This window comes from Myotis davidii, unplaced genomic scaffold (genome assembly GCF_000327345.1).
Source record: "Myotis davidii unplaced genomic scaffold, ASM32734v1 scaffold699, whole genome shotgun sequence".
Lineage (NCBI taxonomy): Eukaryota > Metazoa > Chordata > Mammalia > Chiroptera > Vespertilionidae > Myotis > Myotis davidii.
The window spans coordinates 731,857-746,493 of NW_006291007.1; the positions used below are offsets into that span (position 1 = coordinate 731,857).

General features: G+C 54.4%; 1 protein-coding gene across 1 annotated transcript in view; it reads left to right on the forward strand.

The window, feature by feature from the left end:
- Nucleotides 1-475: 475 nt before the first annotated feature.
- Nucleotides 476-14,637, forward strand: part of RHBDL3 (rhomboid, veinlet-like 3 (Drosophila)) — a 45,528-nt gene continuing 31,366 nt past the window's right edge. Inside the window, exons 1-2 of the mRNA XM_006764029.2 lie at nt 476-554; nt 1,006-1,029. The gene's annotated coding sequence lies outside the window, so the exon portion shown is untranslated. The remainder of the gene's footprint in view (nt 555-1,005; nt 1,030-14,637) is intronic.

The window sequence follows — 14,637 nt, forward strand, 5'->3', positions numbered from 1 at the left end:
CGCCCAGCGCCTGCCCGCACCTGCGGTGTCGCGACACTGATTGAAATTCAAGCTGGCCCCGTCCCCGCACCGCGAGGAGGGCGAGGAGTGCGGGGAGCCGGTCGCTCCAGAAGGGGGCTCCGGAGTCCGGGACGCGTCGGTACCAGGACGGTCCCCGGCGGGGTTGCGGAGGGGCTTCCCCAAGGGCTTCCCCGCATCTGCAGCTCGAGCCCCCCTCCCCTGGGTCCCGGAAGTCACCTGCGTAGCCGGCACTGGGGGGTCCTGGGAACTGGGGTTTCCTAAGCGTCTCCCTCCCAGGTTGACCTGCACCTGGAGAGGCAGACCTTCGGCCCTGCCCCGTCACTCAGGGTGGGGGATGCGGGAGTAAAGCCAGGCCCCCTCCCAACCTACCAAACCGAAGCCAAAAGTCCGGATGTGCGGGCGGGGAGAGGGGGGGAGCATAACACCTTCCCTCCCTTCGGCTCCTATCGTTAAACCTCTCACTTGCTTCTGGCCCCAAAGCCCGGGTAGAATCCTGCGTCCTCGCCACTGGAACTCAGCCTGGAAGAGACCGGGTGAATTTCTGCACATGGGGGAGCCCCTTCCGCCCAACCTGTAGGCAGAATGCTAGCGCTTGTGTGTGGGGGGAGGGGAGTTGGGGGGGAGGGTTCCTGAGTAAGGGGTCTCTGCCCGCAGCAGGTGGAGGCCACGGCCACTGGTCTGATGGAAGGGCACTGGGTATGCATTCCTGGCCGGGGAGCAGAAGGGGGTACAAGAGTTATAGTTACTGGAAGTTATTGGAGGCCCTTGGGCAGAGGCCGAGGCCTTTATTGTCATCCTAGAGAATCCTCCTTGTTCTGCGATTCCCAGGTTTTCGCTGGTCTCCTGTGGTGGGTCCCTGAACCTGGGGAGCAGCTGGGAGGCTATGTCAGAAATATTAGGGGGGCTACAGAAGCCTTGGTGATAAGTGTGTTTCTTCCTTTCTCTCCTCTTCCTCCTCTCCTGCATGGCCTTCCTCTCTACCAGCCCTGGAAAGTCCTGTTTGATCAGGTATGTGAGCAGTTAAATTCCCCCTCTTCCTTCCAGCCCTCCCCCAAATCAGAACTGAAGATGGTGACGTGGGGTGAGGGTGTGGCCTAGTGCATCTCTGGGACTGAAGACACTGCTCCCCTGGTTTCAGGAGGAGGGGGGCTCCCCTGAGACAACCTTCCCTCCCTCCGTCCTCCTCTCAGCTCACTTCATCGGAGCTCGGTCTATACTATGTAGAGACTGGACAATACATACTGAAAGTCAGCGATGATGTCTGTATGCCAGGGGATTGCAGTTGGTCCTGGGGAGGCGGGGGAAAGGCTTAGGTTAACGTACCCTCTTCTTCTCTAACCCACTATCAAAGCTCCGTGGCCACCAATGAAGTCAAATCTCTCCCATCCTTGGAGTGTGACTCCCAATACGGGCTCTTTTGAAAGCTAACTCTGATTTTCTGGCAGGAATGGAGGGAGGGGTGTAGGGAGAATAGTATGTGATTGTTTGCAACGCCTGGAGTCTAGGCCTGGGGAATGGGAGGGGGTTGAGGATGCCAACCAGAGACGGACAGCTGACCTTCGGCCAGGATAGGGTTCTCTTTGCTTGGTACTCATGTTGGGTGCTGTTGTGATGGTCCTTCTCCCTCTTCGTACCATGAAGCAGCAGGAGAGGAGGCACGAGCTGTCCCAGGGTTGGGGGAACAGTGAGCACTGCAGTCCTGGGTGAGATGACTGAGCCATGAACTTTGTGCGGGAATATGTTTTGTTGGGGAGGGAAACAGAGCTGAAAGAGTAGCTTGGACCAGACCATGTCCTGTTGCAGGCAGGGGAAGCCTTTGAGCGTTTTTTGGCAGGTTTGTTACGGGATCGAGGCCATGCCTTGGGAAGATTCTGCATGACAGTGGGGTGGTGGAGGCTGGACTGCAGGGGTGAGTGACGCTGTGAGGAGCCTGCTGCCGTGCATGGACACAGGCACTGACTCGGAGGAAGACAGTAAGAGTGGAAAGGAAGAGGGACATGGCAATGGGAGACTCGGCCGACCTCACTACACTGAATAGATGAGGTGAACCACATCCATTACTTTGACATTCTGAATTGAGGGGGAAAAGGGAAAGTCAGGGTTGGAATTGGAGGGAGTGGGATTGGGAAGAAAGGACAAGTTCAATTTGAAGAGCCAGCTAACTGCAGATGCCCAGGCAGGAGCAAAGACATGGAATTGCAGCTTAAAAGACATGGCGGGCCTGGGGTGGGGACATGAGGTGTCATCCACGTTAACACGAGGCCTGGCTGTGGTTTGAGGAGGGTCTAGTAGCTCCTGTCCCCGTGGGGTAGCACATCTCTCCCTCTGCTCCTAAGTGCCACCCACTCTCCCTCCGGCTCCTAAGAGTACAGCGGCTGCTGGCCTGATGCCCTGAGGCAGGAGGGAGCCGCTTGCTGCCACTAGTACCCAACCAGCAAGCTGCCAGCCCTTCACACTTCTTGTCAGATTTAGAATCAGAACCTAGAACACGGTGTATCATTCTGTTTGGCTCTGTCTGTGTCTTTCTCATTTAATTAATTTCCTTTGCTGGTCCCTGGGTGTGTGTTTACACTTTAAAACAAACTATTTGGGTGAATGGAGGAAAACTTTTAGTAGGAGGAATTTGGAACTGGAGGGAGCAGGGAGAATGTGTAGGACCTGATATTAGTGGTGGTCTATGCAATTCGGTTTCTGCCGCTGGAGGGAGGTCCTGAGTGTCACAAAGACCATCCTCCTGCTTCGCGGAAGGCCCACCCAGAGTCCATTCTGGACAGGGAAAATTATCCTAGGAGAGAAACTCCCAACACGTACTCCGGGCAAATAATTTTTTTCTCACAAGTTCTGCCTATCTACTCCCATCCCTCACATGGCATTGGAGGCCAATTTTTGTCATCCTTCCTAATGGTGCTTTTTAAAATTTTTAAAAATATATTTTTATTGATTTCAAAGAGGAAGGGAGAGGGAGGGAGATAGAAACGTCAGTGATGAGAGAGAATCATTTATTGGCTGCCTCCCGCACGCCCCACACTGGGGAACGAGCCCACAACCCAGGCATGTGCCCTGACCGGGAATCCACTGTGACCTCCTGGTTCATAGGTTAGTGCTCAACCACTGAGCCACACCGGCCGGGCCTGTCAGTACTTTGTGTTGAGGGACAGGGTTTGACCTCTGGAACATACCCAGTCCCTCTGTGTTCGTCCCCTTGCTTTGCCAGGACAACCCTGGACCACTCCCCTGATAGGGCTAAATGAAGAGTAGGTCTGCAGCTCCACAAGCGACACCAGCTTCAGAAGGACGCCAGGTTATTCAGAACACTGAAGTGTTTTATCCTTCCTGCCTTTTCCTCTGGGCCTGCTTAAAGGCAGGATTTGGTGAGGGTACACTTGGTGCCCTTAGGAAAGAACATTGGCTGGGGGTTGCAGGCACCCTCCCTGCCGTCTCTTAGACAGCCCCAACGGGTCAACCTCTGGTGAATGGGGTGGGGGGAACTCACACCACACCTGTCAGAGTTCCTGCAAGCTGATGTGGCCCTACAGTTCATTCCTCAGAGGTCAATGGGATGGGAGGCTGGCCAGTCAGCTGCATCAAGGGGATACCAGTGGTCAGCTGGTTTCCAACTGGGATCTGCTGGGACCTTTTCCAGGTGTCAGGAATGGAATTGGACCAGTTCTTCTATGCTGTCTAGTTCTTCAGCACATAGAGTAGCCTTGACTCAGCATGAAACTAATTGGACCTCAAAGGCTGGAAACCATGACCTTGTCCTTTTGGTCTTACGTGGTTACCCCTCAAGTAAATGGCCAAAATGCCTTTTGTGGGAGCAGGAGGTGAAGGAAACAGGTGAACCCAGACCCTTGGAAGTTTATCCAATTGCCCTACCCCCCCTCCCCCCCGACATTCTGGCCATTTGTATGGCCTGCTCAAGCTGGCTTGTTGCATGATATCCATCCTCACCCCTTCCTCAGTTTTTCCCATCGATCCCAGAAGTTACAGCCATCAGGATGCCTGAAGATCATCACCCCCTCCCCGCTACCTCCCACATGTCCCATGTTTTTGTTTCCTATTTTAACTTCTGCTTGAAGGAATTGTCTTCTCATATCCTTGGGATCTTAATGGTTCTCCTAAATACTAGATTTTAAAGTTACCATAAATATTAATCTGTTGTTATAGTGTCACTAGAGGCCCAGTGCATGGGGACGGGGGCGTTGTCCCTCAGCTCAGCCTGCGCCCTCTCACAGTCCAGGACCCCTCGCTCCTTACCGCCTGCCTGCAGAGCTCACCAGCTGTGAGCCTGCTCAGCCAAAAATGGCTCACTGCTCCTTAGCGATGCCTTAGAGGCAGGAGAGGCTCCTGCCACCACTGCTGCACTTGCCAGCCTTGAGCCCAGCCTCTGGCCAAGTGGTGCTCCCCCTGTGGGAGCACACTGACCACCAGGGGGCAGCTCCTGCGTTGAGCATTTGCCCATTGGTGGTCAGTGTGCGTCATAGCAACTGGTCGTTCCGCCGTTCCGCAATTTGCATATTTATTAGGGTTTTATTATATAAGATGATAAAAAATGTCTCATTTTTCTATAGTTGAATCTGTTGGACTTTTGCTTCACAATTCCTTCTATTGCTTTGGGCCTGAGACAGTTTTCATCCCTTTTCAGATTTCATAAATATATGCTGCTATTTCCTACTACTTCTATGATTTAGAAAAAAATATTATCTAATCCACTGCTCTATCCAGATCTTATTCCTGTCCAGTTACACCAACATCACCTATTAAGAAACACTTCCTGGCCCGGCCGGCGTGGCTCAGTGGTTGAGTATCAACCTATGAACCAGGAGATCACGGTTTGGTCCTCGGTCAGGTCACATGCCCAGGTTGTGGGTTTAATCCCCAGTGTGGGGCGTGCAGGAGACAGCCAATCAATGATTCTCTCTCAGCATTGATGTTTCTCTCTCTCTCTCTCTCTTCCCTCTCCCTTCCTCTCTGAAATCAATAAAAATATTTTTTTAAAAAAAGAAACACTCCTGCCCTGGCCAGCGTTGCTAAGTAGTTTTGAGTGTCAGCCCATGCACAGAAGGATTTCGGGTTCGATTCCTGGTCAAGGGCATGTACCTGGGCTGCAAGTTCAAGCCCAGTTCAGGAGGCAACCAGTCGATGTGTCTCTTTCACACTGATGTCTCTCTTTCCTTCTCCCTCTCTCTCTCCCTCTCCCTCTCCTTTCCTTACCTCCCTCCCTTCCACTCTCTAAAAATCAATGGAAAATATATCCTCGGGTTAGAATTTTTTTTTTATTAAAGAAGAAACACTTCCTTTATACATTGTTTGAGAAATGTTATCATTTGGAAAATTTCTGTAGGTGGTTGGGTGTATTTCAGCTTTTTCTCTGTTCCACTGATATTCACAATTTCTCTCAGGTAATGTACCTTTTCGTTATTGCTTTATATGTGTCCTGTAGCTTTCCTACAAGCTCTTTTTGATCGTCTTACTCCAGTCCCTTCCTGAACTCCAGGGAGGTGCCCTCAAGGATCCAAGGTCAAATAGCAGGTCAGTGGCAGATGTGGGACCAGAGCCCAGTAAACCCCCAAAGGGCTTCTGGAATTGGAAAACCATTTCCAGGTTACCCTTAAAAATGCTTTCAAGATCTGCAAGTGTTTAATGAGCAGAAGGGTTCGTAGCCGAGTTCTGTTAATTCACACAACACAATTGCTTTCAAGCTCAAACAAGCAAGAGGCAAAAGGAAGAATTGAAAGTGACTTGATTATGTCTCTCTTTTTCCCTTCCCATGGGGAGCATGCATTTCCCAGACCCCCCAAAAAGACTCCCAACTTTGCTGATCTCCCAGAAGGAAAGTGGGCTGGTCTTATTTATCCCACCACAATTACAAATCTATGTATTTATACTATACTATATACCCTAGTATGCAAATAGACAGAACAGGGGAACAAACGAACTACCAGTCGCTATGACGTGCGCTGACCACTTGGGGGGGGGGGCGTGCAGAATATGGCATGCATTGGCCACAGCAGGATGGTGGGGCAGGTGAGCGGGGCACCAGACCAAGGCAGGGTACCGGTGGCTGTCATCAGGGCGAGCCTCTGGTGGTTACTGAAAACTCTTTGCTCCAGCGTACCACGGTACTGCCCAGCACTCCCACCTTGCTGCCTGTGCCAGCGCCGCGCCATCAGCAGGTGTGAACAGTGGCTGCTGGCCCCAGTCACCCCTCAGGACTTCTCCACCTCCCCCTACTCCCGAGGGGCCATCGGGGTCAGCAGCCGCCTCTTGCACCAGCTGCCGCAACGGCCCCGTTTGCACCTGCTGCCAGTGCCGGAGATGCCACGCGCACCCACTGTTGGCACCCGGTGCCAGTCCCGATCGCTCAGCGCCATCAGCAGGTGTGAGCAGCGCTGCCAGCCCCAATCACCCCTGAGGGCTTCTCCACCTCCCCCTGCTCCTGAGGGGCGATCAGGGCAGCAGGTGCCACTTGGGCCCCATTGCACTATCATCAGGTGCAAGCAGGGCGGGGCCAGCGCCATCAGGGAGTGGGAGCAGTGGTGGCGGGAGTGGGGCTACTGGCAGACAGGGGACTGTGGGCCGCAGCGGGAAGGGCTGGGCAGAGGCACAGAGGATGGGCCAAGATCCACCCCTGTGCCCATCGCAGCCTCGCGGCCCACAGTTCCTTTCAAGGTGCACGAATTCGTGCACTGGGCCCCTAGTGTGAATTATAAATGTGTAACTACCAGAGCACAGTGCTGCTTAGATGGGCTGACCAGGACAGAACCCTGGATTTGGAGTCAGGTAGACCTGAGTTCAGGCCTTACTGACATTAGCTCTCTGAGCCTCAGTTTCCTCTCCTTAAATGGAGACGATCATCTTTAACTCCCGGGCGACTGTGGGAATTAAGAGAAAGCTGGAACTCTCTTCCCAATGCCTGAACCAGTAGTCAGCCCCTCACACCCACTTCCCCCTCTCCCTGTCTGCTGCTCCCCCGGGACTCCTGCATTATGGCTGTGACTCGGCTTCAGTCCCCAGGTAGCTGGGACATGTGACGGCTGGCCCTGGATGAGTCAGCGTGGGCATTATTACTGCTGCTCTTAGCGACCCAAGAGGCCTGGCTTTGAGTCACAGCTGTCATCTCAGAGTCTGAACCTCTGAGGGCTTCTATGGGGAGAGGACTCTGAAGAAGGAGAAGCAGGGTGGAGAGGGACGGCCTGGTGGAAAGGTGACCCCTCCCTCATTGCCCACCCAATCCCAGCTTCCTGTATTCCAGGGGAAGTCTGAGCTTTTCTTCCCCTCGAGGCCCAGGTGTGGAAAGAGCTGGGGAGCCCGAATGTCCAGCCTGAATTCAGGTCAGGATGCTTGATTCTCTGCTGAAGGAAAGGGGTTCTAGCTTCTCCCCTTCTGGGAGAAGCCCCTTGAGAGGGATGAACTGCCTCCCTGCAGACTCCACATGTGACTGAGAGAACAGAAATAATGTAGCTGGGAATCCTGGAATCACCATTCCCAGCCCCAGCTGGGAGCAGGCCAGGTGGTGCCCCATTCTACTCTCCAGGAGTGCCTTTGGGCAAGTCACTGATCTCTGCCCACCTCAGTTTCTGTATCTGTTAAATGGGACTAATCACATTTACTGTAGGATTGGTGTGAGAATAGAAGTGATAAAATACATGCCCTAGCTGGTTTGGCTCAGTGGACAGAGCATCGGCCTGTGGATTAAAGGGTCCTGGGTTCGATTTCGGTCAAGTGAATGTACCTCTGTTGCAGGCTCCTTCCTAGCCTAGGCCCTGGTCAGGGGGCGTGCAGGAGGCAACCAATCAGTGTTTCTCTCTGTCTTTCCCTCTCTCTTCCACTCTCTCTAAAAATCAATGGAAAAATGAGGATTAAAAAAAAATAAAAATACTTGTGAAAGTCAGTATTTCTGAATCAGGGGGAATGGTGGGAAGTGGTTTTCTCTCAGAGGTGAATTATGATCCTCATTGGCAAGGAAGGAAAACTGCAAGAAAAGGGGGTTAGTCCCATAACCTCACCTCCTGACCCCTGACCCCTGACCCCGGCAGCTGCAGGCCTGGACGTCATTTATGGGGCTGTAAATATCCGTGAATGGGCTGGAGTTCCCTGGTGGGCTCTGGCTGCTGGGTGGGACGCTCTGCTGAGCCATAAGCCCCTGGGCAGCCTCATTAATTCTGGTCTGCTCAGAAGCCGGCTAATGAGGCAAGGAGCCAGCAGATGAGCCACAGTGACCCCCACCCCAAGTGGGGAGGGCAGCTGCCTGCACCTTGCCCTGTCCCAGCACACATGCCCTGGGGTCATTTCTTAGGGCTCGTTCTGGTTCTGTCCTCGAGGACAGAGGAGGGAGAGTGTGGCTGCAGATGGGAGCCTTCTGAGGCTCTAGGTCCCAACCTTCCAGACCCAAGACTCCTTTGCCATGATGGCACCACAGGTGCTGCCTTTGGGGTCCTTGAAAGTGCCCACACCCCTCATTCAAATCGAGGGCCTCTCTAGGTGCCGGACAGGGAGAAGGTCTTCCCAGGAGAGAGACGGGAATTCAAGTGTTGGGAGCTGGGACCGGCCGTATCGTTGATCTGGGAATGCAGTTTGGGTACATCACACATGCAGGAGAGATATAAAATACAGTGGGGCCTTGACTTACGAGTTTAATTCGTTCCGAGACTGAGCTCGTTAACTCAAATTACTCTGTCAACTCAATGCAAAAAATCGGCCGAGAGACAGCTGGTATCTCAAAAACTCATTAGCCGGGACACTCGTAAGTCAAGGCCCCACTGTAGATGTGTTCCTTTCTCCTCAGCTTCTCTGCTGCTGGGTACATTCTAAAGCCTTGGCGGGACTTGCTGGCCTGTGGCGGGAGGGGAGGCGGTGCCGCTGTCCTGGGTGCTGAGCAGGCATTTGCCAGCTGGTGCGGGCTGTTCTGTGGGAGCTGATCAGCGGCCCATTCGGCCAGTCCAGGCAGTCGGGCAGTCCCTGATTCCTCGGCCTCTCCTGGGGCTGGCATTGCCCTCCACCCTCTGGCTGGGACCGGGGTCTAACTGCTGGAGGAGCCCAGACAGTGCCAGCTGCCGTGAGGGCCTGTGCCACTCAGGAGATGGCGGCAGAGGCTGATTTGGAACCACCAGCCAAGGGGCCAAGTGCATAAAAGGGGGAAATGCCTCGACGGTGGACGCATGCATTTCCCCAGAGTGCTCCATGGAGTGTTGCTGTGAAAAAAATGCTGTGATCCAGTACATTTGGGAAATGCTGGGCTGAGCAAAATCAGACAGGTTTCTCCATTGCAAACCTTCCAGAGCCCTTGGTTTGGTTTCTGCATCATGCCCTTCCAACAGGGTTTCCTAAACTTACGGAGCCACAGAACCCTTATTTCATGCACCATCTGGGGCCTGGTGCTCCACAAAACACACATTGGGAAACCCTGAGCCCGTTGTACTTCATATAACTGAACAGGGGAGAGGAAAACAAGGAAGGGCAAGGCTGGAACCCCCAACCCCCAAGGAGGAACCTGCACTGTCTTCATTCTGAGCAGTAACTTGCTTTGTGATGTTGAGCTCGTTTCTGTTGCCCTCTGCTCTGGTGTGCCCATCCAGAGCATGAGCGTGATGCCTGGCATGTAGTCAGTTCCCAGTAAGTATCTGTGAAATGAACCAACAAGAGGATCGAACTGGGGTCCCCCAAACTCTTTAGCTACAGCGTCCTAAGGATGGGGCAGTGCAGCCTCTGGGCCCCTGCACCTGGGTGTCCATCCATCTGCATGTCCCTCTGTCCATACTTGGCCATCTCAGCTCTCCCCTGCAAAATGGAGCCCACAATAGCATCTACCTCATAGGGCTGTTGAGGGTTTTAATGGGGGGACTGTATAATTTATCATCCAGATTGGGGCCATTTTGAGAGGGAAAGGGGCTCTGTGAACAATCACGCTCAGACAGTAGGGACAAGCGAAGACGGTCCCAGGCCCACGAGGGTGCGATGAGGCAGTGCCTGTTGTCTAGCGGGCATTCCATATGCACAGCACTGCCTGTGCTGTCCAGCCAGGCGGCATGCAGGAGGCCAGCACACAGAACACTCACAGTGGGGTGGCCCTAGCTGGGAGGGGGCTGCTCAGAACCCCTTCTCCACTCCTCTGTGCCTCCGAGGTCCCACAGCCCCAGAACCCTGCAGAGTAACTTGAAAACTGCCTGGATCAGGGATGAGGAGAGGGTCCTCTTGGAAGACAGAAGGAAATTCAAGTGCAGACACAGAGTTGTCCTGGAAATGCAGTTTGTGTAGCTCACACACAGGAAGGTTCTTCTCAGCCCTCCTGGACCAGGGCTTATGGTTCCCTGACCTGCTGCCCCTCTCCCCAGTGTCACCGGGTGACAACACAGACCTCATCCAGGCCCCTGCCTGGTCCTAATTCCAAATTTCCCATCACCCCTGACTGAGCAAGGGTGCAGAATAGATCAGCTGCCCCTATGGGCTGGATGGGGTGGGATGGGCCCCCTACATCTGGAGAAGGCAGAGCTCCTACCACATGATGGATGGAGAAGTGGAGGCAGTGTGCCTAGGGATCTGCCCAAGATGGCACAGCGCGGGAGGAGGGGTTCCTTCTGGGACTCGCCCCACCCCTTGCCCCAGAGAGGGGGACAGACCCCAAAGTGTCAGTAGTACAGAGGGAGCCCTAGCCGGTTTGGCTCAGTGGATAGAGTGTCGGCCTGCAGACTGAAGAGTCCCAGGTTCGATTCCAGCCGAGGGCACATGCCTGGCTTGTGGGCTCAATTCCCAATAGGGGGCCTGTAGAAGGCAGCCAATCAGTGATTCTTATCATTGATGTTTCTAGCTCTCTCTCCCTCTCCCTTTCTCTCCGAAGTCAATAATAATAATAATGCAGAGGGAATTTGGTGTGTCCTTTTCCCAGCCTAGGTCATAAGTGCCCTAGGAAGGGGTCCAGGTGGGAGTTGGGATGCATGGCAGGCACAGCCTGTGCGAGGCCCCTGGCTGGGGAAAACTGGCGATTTAGAGGATTAAGGGGCCAGAAGGCTGGGTGCTGGTGGGATTAAAGTCCCCTGGAGCCTCTCCCCACCACAGCTCTTTTCAAGGCTGAGGCAGGTGGGAGGGGCCCCTCGCTGTCTTTCTCCTGCGGCCAGCATCCTCCACTCAGGCTGAATGTGGGCTTGGCCTCCCCCGCCCTCCACAGCACTGGGCCCTATTCAGGAGGCAGCTGCCAGGATGCTCCCCACTCCCGACTCCCCGCTGGGCCCCTGCCTGCGGTCCATTCACAGCCTCATTCACCAGGCCCAGTCAGGCTGCCTCCAACCCACTCAGCCCGGACTCACCCCGAGAGCACCCCGCTGCCAAAAGTGGGTGAATGCAGGGCCTGGGACTCCCGGGACAGAGAGCTTTGGGGCCTTGAGCGCACTGTTAACAAGGAAATTTCATTTGTAGGGTTTGTATCCCCAAAAGCTCCAAGCCACAGGACTGGTATGTTCTCATCACCCATAGCTTGCCTTGAAGGAAGGGTGCCCCCAAGGGCCAGCCAACCCCCATCACAAGGGTGCTCCCTGTTTTGCTGTGAATGGGGCAATTGGAGCTGGACATCGAGTCTCTGTGACCCTGGGTCCTGGAGAGGGTTGGCCTGCCTTTGGTCAACCCACCATGACCCGAGGGGATGTGACCCTGCGTGACAGACAAGTGACTGTGGCTCCAGCAGGTTACCCTAAAGTACACAAACCGGTTAGTGGCAGAGACAAGAGTGGGATTTTGCCCTGCGCCTTGCAGACTCCTAAGAAGCTCGGAGCTGCCTTCCTGGGCAATGGGACCTACCTCCTTCCTTTACACATCCTCTCTCAGGCTTTCCCTGTGTCCCTTCTCCCTTCTTCTCCCTCTCTCTGCCTCCCACCTGCCCCTGTGCCCACTGCCCACTGTCAGCCTCTGCTCTTGTCCTCATCGTCCCTGGTTCTTGGCGGGGGCGGTTTGAAAGGTGCTCTGTGTACATTTGTGGAGCCCAGGCAGCCGCCCCACCCCTGCCTCTCCCTCCCCACTAGTGATCCTCCTGCATCCCTGAGGCCTCATTATTAGGGTAGTGATGACCCCATTGTCTGGCCTGTCTGGCCCTGGCACTGAAAGGTAGGGTTTTGGCAGAGAAGGGAGGCTGGGCCTGATTCCAGCTCATCCCCTGCAGTCTGGAGCCTGTAATGTGCTTGGGGCAGGACTGGCAGGCCTCCGTGGGGGATGGGGGACCTTTGTCTGGAGCTGGAATGAAGGAGAGAGGCCCTTGTCTGATCTCAGCCCCTTCACCCCACTGCCCCCACCCCCCAAGCCTAGAGGCAGCCCCTGAGAAGGGACTGATATCTCTGCTCCCATGCAATGCAAGGCCATGGGGCTTCCTCCCCCTCAGCTGAGGCAGGAGACTCCATGCTGTGTGCAGGCCACTGCCCCCTGCAGTGCTCATGGGGTGGGAGTGGAGGGTGGATTTTCCCAGGACTCAGGCCTGCTTCTGAACCCCGCTGTCATCCCGCCTCGGCCCACCCAGCGTGGGAGCCGTGTAGAGCCAGGCCAGGCTGGCCAAGGAGGCCCTCCCTGGCCGACACTGCCACTTCGCCTCTGCAAGCTTTACTTTCCTGTCTGAGCAATAAGCAAGTCAGAACTGAACTTTGGTTAATATATTTTTATTGATTTCAGAGTGGAAGGGCGAGGGAGAGAGAGAGAGAAACATCAGTGATGAGAGAGAGAAACATCAGTGATGAGAGAGAATCATTAATCAGCTGCCTCCTACACACCCTCCCCCTCTGGGGATCAAGCCCACAACCCGGGCATGTGCCCTGACCTGGAATCGAACCGTGACCTCCTGGTTCCTAGGTCGATGCTCCACCACAGAGCCACGCCAGGCCGGGCAGAACTGTTGCTTTTTGAGGCTCCTTCCTGCCTTAAAAGTCTCTGTTTAGAGTGGGCCTGTGAGACTCCTAGAGCCCCTCCCCTCCTGGGCCAGCACTCACCTCTTTGATCCTGAAATGTTGCTTCTGAGCAGCAGGGCAGCTCTGGCGGCCAGTGGGGAATAGAGGCAGCACAAAGCTGCCTGGGTGTGGAGCCCTGGCTCTGCTGGCTGCTGGCACTGTGCTCATTTCCCGTGCCTCTGTTTCCTCATCTGTAATATGGGGATGATAATAGGACCTATTTCATACAGTTGTTGTAGGAAGTCCAAGAAATGATATAAAGTGCCTACAGCTGTATTTGGCCCCATGAAAACACTCAACACATATTAGGTATGTTTATTCTTTTCCTTTAAATTGATTTTAGAGAGAAAAGCATCGATGTGTTGTTCCACTTATTTATACATTCACTGGTTGTTAGTTGAACGTGCCCTGACCGGGAGATTGAACCCGCAACCTCGGCAGTCAATCTAACCAACTGAGCTACGTGGCCAGGGCCTAGGTATTTTTATTCTTAAAGGTCTTTATGGGTTGGGGTAGCTGAGTTTCCGCAACGCTCTCTCGTGTGAACCACATTGTGTCATCTCTGAAAGCTGGTGTTTGGGGTGGAGGGTGGGGACCCGCACTGTTAGGTAGGCCTCCTTAGGCAGGGCCTCTCTCATTGAGTTCTGGGGGGACTGAACTAGCCCATGACTTGTGACTCTTGCCTGTTTCTCCTGGCTTGCCTGAGAAATGCTGCACTGAGAAGCAGCCTTCCTAAGATAGTCGTCATTGACCTTATCAAGAAAAGGGGGAAACGTGGATCTGCTGTTCTGGGTTCCCATGTCTGTCTCTGTGTCTCTGTCTGTCTGTCTGTCTGTCTCTCTCTCTCTCTCTCTCTCTCTACACACACACACACACCGCGGAGTCTGATTGCCTTCAACACTCTCAGTAACCCATGCAGCATCTCCAGGATGAGTGAGCTCATGTGGGGAGGGGCTTGTGAACAGGCAAGCCGTCCCCAGAGTTAGCGTCAGTTCCTAGCAGGGTGGGTGCTGTGGGGGGGACTCTGGGTGGGTTCTTTGAGGAAAGGGGGGCTATGGAAGAGGAGCAGAAAGGTTATGGGATTCTCCGGGAGAGATGAATAAGATCCTTTTCTAACTGAACTGATGGGACTGTCCTTGGGAAATTGGCACCCATCTCTTCATATGGACCTGCCCTGTGCGTTCACCGCACAAATCTTTATTGAGTGTGGATTCCGCCAGCTCGATGCTAAGCACGGGGATATGTTGTGACGCTGCCGTCAGGGAACCGGCAGTCCAGGAAGGAGTCGAAAGGAGACGATTACAGAGCTGTGCGGGGTGGGCGCTGGAGGTCTGTCCCAGGCACAGACGTGTCTACGAGGAGCCTTTCCGGAGAGGGGACACCCAGTGAGCTGGGAAGGGTGAGTCGGAGGCTCTCCAGGAGACGAGGGAGAAAGGAATCCTGGGCGGAGGGACCCATGTGTGCAAAGCTGCAGAGAGCAAAAGGGTGATGCCAACAAACAAACAAATCACAGAGCCTTTGGTAGCCTGGCTCTGACCTGAGGGGGTAGAGGGGTGACACAGAGGGAGCCAGCAGTCACATGCAGGGTTGGCAGGCTGTGCTCCCTGCTCCCTGGCCTCGAGCATTCCCCACTGGAGTCCCTCTGGCCCAGGCCCCAGAAGTTCCTCATCTTCCTCTGCTCATCCATCTCCTTCTC